Below are 7,774 nucleotides of genomic sequence, written 5' to 3'. Positions count from 1 at the left end.
CCATCCATGTCTTTGTTTGCAATTATGGAGTACCCTAGCTTGAGTCAATCGAGCTCTACTTTTGCTTCGTGGTGAATCTGGGCAGATCGTCAACTCGTTTGCGATTTTGCCGATGTTGTTGTAGTTGATCCGTGCATGCTATGCCATTGTTCTTGCCATTTCTAGCTAGAATTTTGTGCCTTATTTATGGGTGTGTGCTTGCCTTGCCATGACTTGCACCGTGGTGAGTGCATCGAGCTCGTTTACATGCCTTCGTGAGTTATATTTCAGCATGTCTCAGTTTTCACTAAGTCTGAAAACTGATTGTGTTTTAGCTATGTTCGTGTGCTTGTTAGTATATTTTGTGAACCCTATTGGCCCCAGGTCACTTTGGGTCTTTTGTTAATCTTGTTGAGTAGCTCCATGCCATGTTCTTATTTATCATAATCAGGTCATGTATCATGTTGTTTTGCTGCTCCGAAGAGGGCTTCGTGATCTGAAATTTCAGACAAGTGTTAATTTCACTAAGTCTGGAATCTATTTTGCATTTGCGTTTCTGCCATGCTTGTTTGAACCTCATAATGGATGATTTGGCCGTGTCTCAGTGCTAGTCTTTTGTTAAGCATCTTGTGTTCATCCCTGCCATGTATTTTTTTGCCATGTTTGGTGGCTGTAGCATATTCATCTCATTGCATTTAGATGCCTACTTGTTGTAAATCGCAGACCGGTGTCATATCTTAAAACGCTTGCCATTTCCAAACCGTAACTCCGATTCCGGCGTTCTTTATATGGTTTTCAAGCGATTTCATCTCATATTTCCAGTGGAACACTTGGAATTCCAAGTTGAGGCCAGTTTCATGCATTTCCTGTCACATCTTACATTTTGCATCCCGCATAGCGTACCATCATTGCATCTTATTGCTTGGTCTTGCAAGTGGTTGATTGTATCCTTGTTGCTTGTTTGTCTTGTTGGGTAGAGCCGGGAGGCGAGTTCGCTACCGAGGAGCCCGTTGAGTTTTCTTGTGAGGATCTAGTCAACTCTGACAACTGTGCAGGCAAGATGATCATACCCTCGAAATCACTACTATCTTTGCTATGCTAGTTTGCTCGCTCTTTGCTATGCCAATGCTACGATGCCTACCTTTTGCTTGTCATCCTCCCAATTGCCATGTTGAACCTCTAACCCACCATGTCCTAGCAAACCGTTGATTGGCTATGTTACCGCTTTGCTCAACCCCTCTTATAGCGTTGCTAGTTGCAGGTGAAGTTTGGAGGCCGTTCCTTGTTGGAACACCATTTATTTACTTGTTGGGATATCATTATATTGCTATGTTATCTTAATGCATCTATATACTTGGTAAAGGGTGGAAGGCTCGGCCTCTCGCCTAGTGTTTTGTTCCACTCTTGCCGCCCTAGTTTCCGTCATATCGGTGTTATGTTCCCGGATTTTGCGTTCCTTACGCGGTTGGGTTATAATGGGAACCCCTTGATATTTCGCCTTGATTAAAGCTTTTCTAGCAATGCCCAACCTTGGTTTTACCATTCGCCACCTAGACTTTTCTTTCCCTTGGGTTCTGCAGACTCAAGGGTCATCTTATTTTAACCCCCCCGGGCCAGTGCTCCCTCTGAGTGTTGGTCCGAACTGAGCTGCCTGCGGGGCCACCTCGGGGAAACTTGAGGGTTGGTTTTACTCGTAGCTAGTCTCATCTGAGTGTGCCCTGAGAACGAGATATGTGCAGCTCCTATTGGGATTTGTCGGCACATTCGGGCGGTGTTGCTGGTCTTGTTTTAACCTGTCGAAGTGTCTTGAGTTACCGAGATACCGAGTCTGATCGGAACGTCTTGGGAGGAGGTCTATTCCTTCGTTGACCGTGAGAGCATGTCATGGGCTAAGTTGGGACTCCCCAGCAGGGATTGAACTTTTGGAAGCCGTGCCCACGGTTATGGGCAGATGGGAATTTGTTAATGTCTGGTTGTAGATAACTTGAACCTTAATTAATTAAAATGAATCAATTGAGTGTGTTGCCGTGATGGCCTCTTCTCGGCGGAGTCCGGGAAGTGGACACGGTGTTGGAGTTATGTTTGCGCAGGTGGTTCCTCTAGTTTCTCGCTCGTGCTTTGCCTCCTCTTCTCGCTCTCTTTTGCGAATAAGTTAGCCACCATACTTGCTAGTTGCTTGCTGCAGCTCCACTCATATTTTACCTTGCCACACCTATAAGCTTAAATAGTCTTGATCGCGAGGGTGCGAGATTGCTGAGTCCCTGTGGCTCACAGATTACTATAAATCCAGATGCAGGTCCAGGTGATTCCGCTCCAGGTGACGAGTACGAGCTCAAGTGGGAGTTCGATGAGGACTCTCAGTGTTACTACGTGTCTTTTCCTGATGATCAGTAGTGGTGACCAGTTGGGGGTGATTGGGACCATTGTCGCATGTTGGGTTTTCTTCTATTTTGGCGCCGTAGTCGGGCCATGAGTGTTTTGGATGATGTAATGTTATTTATGTACTTTATTGACGTGGCGAGTGTAAGCCAACTATGTTCTCCCCTTTATTATTTACATTACATGGGATGTTGTGAAGATTTCCTAACTTGCGACATATGCCTTCAATGCGATTACGTCTCTAAGTCGTGCCTCGACATGTGGGAGCTATAGTCGCATCGAGGGTGTTACAATAGACCCGTGGTGGGCAGCAATCGAGCAGGTGACAGCAGTTGGCAGGTTAAACATGGAGACCAGATCAACTTGGATAAATGCAAGAAGGTACATGCCACCGGGTCCAGCCCAAACAGCTTGGGGATGATGCAGCCCGAGGGGAGCCCCCAACAAGGTAAGCTGAAGACATAAGCAAAAGGGGTACATGCCACAGGGATGGACCCATGCGGCCTGGGAATAATGCAGCCCGATGGGCGCTCCCAGCTAAACGAGCTTGGAAAATGTCACCTGGTTCTGTAGACGAAGGAGAGTTGGTGCAGCTGAAGGCGTGTGAGGGAGTCCTGGATTAGGGGGTCTCCAGACAGCCGGACTATATCCTTTGGACGGACTATTGGACTATGAAGATACAACATTGAAGACTTCGTCCCGTGTCCGGATGGGACTCTACTTGGCGTGGAAGGCAAGCTACCACTACAAAAAAATACACTTCCGTGATGATACGTGTTTGTCACAGTAGGTCGCATTTTTTGTCATGCATGTACATCCATGACAAATTTATGACAGAATCAAGATAGTCATACCTATGCTGTCGTAGAAGTGTTCCATGACATTACCAAAATTATCATCACGGAAGTGTCCACTTCCATGACGATAAATCGCGCATCATAGAAGTGGTTTCGTCAAGGGTGACCGACACGTGGCATCCACCGTCACGGAACGCCGTTAAGCTATCGGGTCAAGTTTTGGATCCGATAACCCGTTAACAGCCCCGACCAATGGGAAATTTCCATGTGTAAAATTCTTATTGGCCGGACGAAACACGTGTCAGCTCGTTAGTGGGTCAGATAGGCGCCTATGATATGTTGACACGTGGCACAGCCCAACAGAGGCCCATTCCTGTGTAAAGGCCGGCCCGTTTGACTTGGTCAAAAGCTGGTGGGCCGGCCCATGGAAAGCCTGTTAACGGCCTGTTCGAATATAGCCCATTTACAGCCCGCTAACCCAAGGCCTGTTACACCCTATCCGAATTAGGCCCAGTAGCGTCATCTGGGCCATCCAATATGATTCCAGCCCATTTCCACTTCTGGCCCAAGTATGGCACATGACGTCTTTCGGCCCATATGAGGCCCTATGTAACTCTTGGCCTATTAACGGCCCGTGGTGAAACTGGCCCATAATGAACAGTGTATCACTTTACACCCGTTAACGGCCCGTGGTGAAACTGGCCCGTGATGAATAGTGTATCACTTTATACCCATTAATGGCCTGTTATACCGTTGGGCCGTTTCCAGCCCATGTTATCTTCCGGCCTTCTTCAGAGCCAATTTATTCTTGGGCTCATTTCCAGCATTCGTTTACGTACGGCCCGTTACTGTCATTTTCTGCTTGTGGGCCAAATTCAGCCCGTGGTTACAGTCGGCCCGTTTGTGGTCCGTTAATACGTTGGGCCGTTTTCATAGCATCATCAAATACGGCCTATTAACGATGGCCCGTTATAGTCGGTCCATGAACGGACGATTCCAACTCTAGCCTGTTTACGGCCAAAATGCGGTCTGTTCGGCCCATGTTTGGCCAATCGATCATACGGCCCGTATAAGGCCCATTGATGATACGACCCGTAGAAGGCCCGTTGATGATACGGCCCGTAGAAGGCCCATTGTTTCGACGGCCCGTAGAAGGCCCACTGCTTCTACGGCCCATAGAAGGCCCACTGTTTATACGGCCCGTAGAAGGCCCACTGTTTCTACGGCCTGTAGGAGGCCCAGTGTCACTACAGTAAATATTAGCCCATGGTTATTGTAGCCTAGTTTTAAAAAATAGGTTATTGTAACCACTAGCAAACCGTAGAAAAAGAACTGCACTGACTACAAGCAAACAAATAAACAAGACAACAAGGAAATAAATAAGCAAGCAACTTACACTAGGCTATCACAGCTATTACACATATTACATCCACTGGGCATCAAAGTTCGCCACCAGTGCAAATATAGGGAACACAACAGCATATAAACGCCGCAGCAAAACAAGTCTAGAACTGAAACCACTTCAGAAGAGATCAAGAAACAATATCCTGGGTACCCATAATGCTGGCAAGATGCTTAGCAACCTTATTAACTTTATCTTGTTTGGCGCTTAAGTCCTCCAGCGCTTGCTGTTGCACCAGAAAGTATGCATCTGAATTCTGCAGGGACTTCCTCAGTCCTTCGGCTTCCTGTCGCATAACATCTGATCGATGTCTTTCAACTTGAAGTTGAGACTCAAGAAGCCGAACTGATTCAGGCAACGAGTTCGAAGAGCTGGTGCCTGCAGTGGTAGCCAGTAACTCGAACACTACATCAAGACAGGACTTTGGGGTTGCCTCAGTGTCTTCAATATAGTTTTTATCAGCTTTCTTGGAGACCAACAGGGATATCTCACTATCTTGAACCTTATCTACATTACTTCCTTTCCCATTGCATAACAGGGTACTCTTCTCCAATATTTTATCCACGTTCTAAAAGAGAAACAAACAAACACATCTCAGGTTTACCAGTTCAGTAGTAAGGTGGACAGGATAACAGCATGAAACAAACATATATCTATGTAGTATCGTCACTTTATGGTCTATATCATTCTAGTTTATGTTGACAAATCAAGATAGATACAGTTCGAATCATATCTATTTAAGACAAAGCAGCATAGACAGAATATAAGTGTGGGAAACTACACAGCAATAACAACACTTGTAATGTGCATGGAATGAGAACATAACTATTTATTCAATTGAAACTGAAATCAACATAGAGCAAGTTACAACAGCAAATAGCCAAACACGTTGAAGAAACAGGTTTAAAACATACATGTTGCGCCATTGGAGTTTCAATTGCATCCTTCAAATTTGAAATTAGTTGGTATCAGTAAATACAGTGATGCAAGAGCAAAGTAGTATGAACCATAGCTACGGAACCTGACCTGAGAACAATTCTTCTTCTGCTTTAAGCGTTGACTTCGGGTTCGGGGTGGTGGTCCTCGTGATTTGGGCACTACAGTTGCCTTACTAACTGCTTGTGTTTGGGTGCTCTGTGGTGGAGACGGTGCTGTGTCAACGGGAACTGGGTGTCTATCTGTTGGGGTTGGGGTTAGAAGGGGTGTAGCTGGTTCTCTATCCAATTGGGTAGGGGTACAATCTGCATGAGTGTGGGTTATGTGTGGTGGGGCTGGTTCTTGGGCAAGTACAACCATGGTTCTACCTGCATCGACAGGTAGCACGATCTTTTCTGAAGACCGCATTTTCACTCCCACAGATACTACCGTCACTCCCTCCAATTGAAATGGCTGATAAACAAGAAAAGTAATTGAATGTACAGACATTGTAAGATAGACAGGTGCAATGGATAGTAGGGAAGAAATCGGGGCATGGAATAATTCACATTTATGTTGTCTAAGCAAACAGAATAGCAGGACATAATTTCACATATATGATGGCTAATTAAACAGGATAGCATGACACAATTTCACATGTATGATGGCTAACTAAATAGGATATATAGAATGACATACTTCAAAATATGATGACTATGTAAACAGGATGACATGATATAACTATACGATGTGTCTATTAAAGTGGTTGGCATGCCATTAATCACAAACATGCCATCGACGGAAACATGATGGCATGATATAATTCATGGATAGAATGACATAATTTAAATATGATGACTATGTAAACAGGATGCGATGATATAACTATATTATGTCTTTAGAAAATGGGTTGGCATGCCATAATTCAGATACATGTTGTCTATGTAAACATCATAGCATGACATAATTCAAATATATGATTTATATACTAAGGAAGTGAGCAGAGGGCAATCGCATATATGATGTGTCAACTAAGGAGATGACATTCAATATTGTGTATATGATGTAAAAACTAAGCATTGCAATACAACATATGCATTATATGAGTAATATAACCTTGCCAAGTTTGAGCATACACCTCAGGGGGATAATAGGACTGGTCATCTGCCTCTGAATCCTCCTCTGAAGAGCTATCTGTAACCAGCAAGATATCTGCTTCAGCAGGTAGCATTGTCTGCTCTGAAGACCTTGTTTTCACTCTAGATTTCTCCATCACCAATTCAAATGGCTGATGCATAGGAAGAGCAGTTTAATATACAAACATTGTCGACAAAAGCAATGAGAAATGCAAAAAAAAGGACGGCATGATATAATTCACATATATGACGCTTGCCTAAACAACATGGCATTGCATAATTCACATACATAATGCCTTGCAACAAGATAACATTGCATAATTCACATATATAATGTCTTGCAACAAGATGGCATTGCATAATTCACATATATGGTAATTAGACACTAAACAGGTGGCATTCACACAAAGCATGTCTAAACTAAGCAAATGACATAGCAATGCAAGATACCATACGCACGATATGAGCAACATAACCCTGCCAAGTTAGGGCATGCACCTCGGGGGGGGATATGACTGGTCATCTATCTCTGAATCCTCCTCTGAGGAGCTATCGGTAACCAGCAAGACATGCACTTCGTCAGATAGCATTGTCTGCTCTGAAGACCTTGTTTGCACTCCAGATTTTTCCATGACCGTGCGAAATGGCTGATGCACGTGAAGAGTAATTGAATGTACTAAAATTGTTGACAAATTTAACACGTAATAAAAAAATGATGGCATGATATAATTCACATATAAGATGACTGGCTAACCAAGGTGGCATTGCAAAATTCACATATATGATGCCTGGCTAGACAAGATGGCATTGCATGATTCATATATACGATAAAGAAACTAAACAGATGGCATTGACACAAAGCATGTCTAACCTAAGCAGATGACATCTTTAATGTATAGAGTAAGCAATGCAAGGCACCATATACATGATATTACCAACATCAACATGCCAAGTTAGAGCGAAGACCTCATGGGGTAAATAGGAGTGGTCTTCTCCTTCTGAATCCCCCTCATAACAGTTATCTTCCTCTTGATTATGATCCGAAATGGGTGGAGGGGGGGCTGCCTTTGCACCCACCATGGAACGACGTCTACATGAAATTTTATTGCCACGCAAGGCTCGTCTCTTTTGCTCTACATGATCAGTTCCATTGTGTACAATAACTG

The sequence above is a fragment of the Triticum urartu genome, chromosome 3A (assembly GCF_056163025.1).
Source record: "Triticum urartu cultivar PI428250 chromosome 3A, HENAU_Tu73, whole genome shotgun sequence".
Classification (NCBI taxonomy): Eukaryota; Viridiplantae; Streptophyta; class Magnoliopsida; order Poales; family Poaceae; genus Triticum; species Triticum urartu.
The sequence above is the reverse complement of the archived record's forward strand: the minus strand, read 5'-3'. Positions refer to the sequence as shown.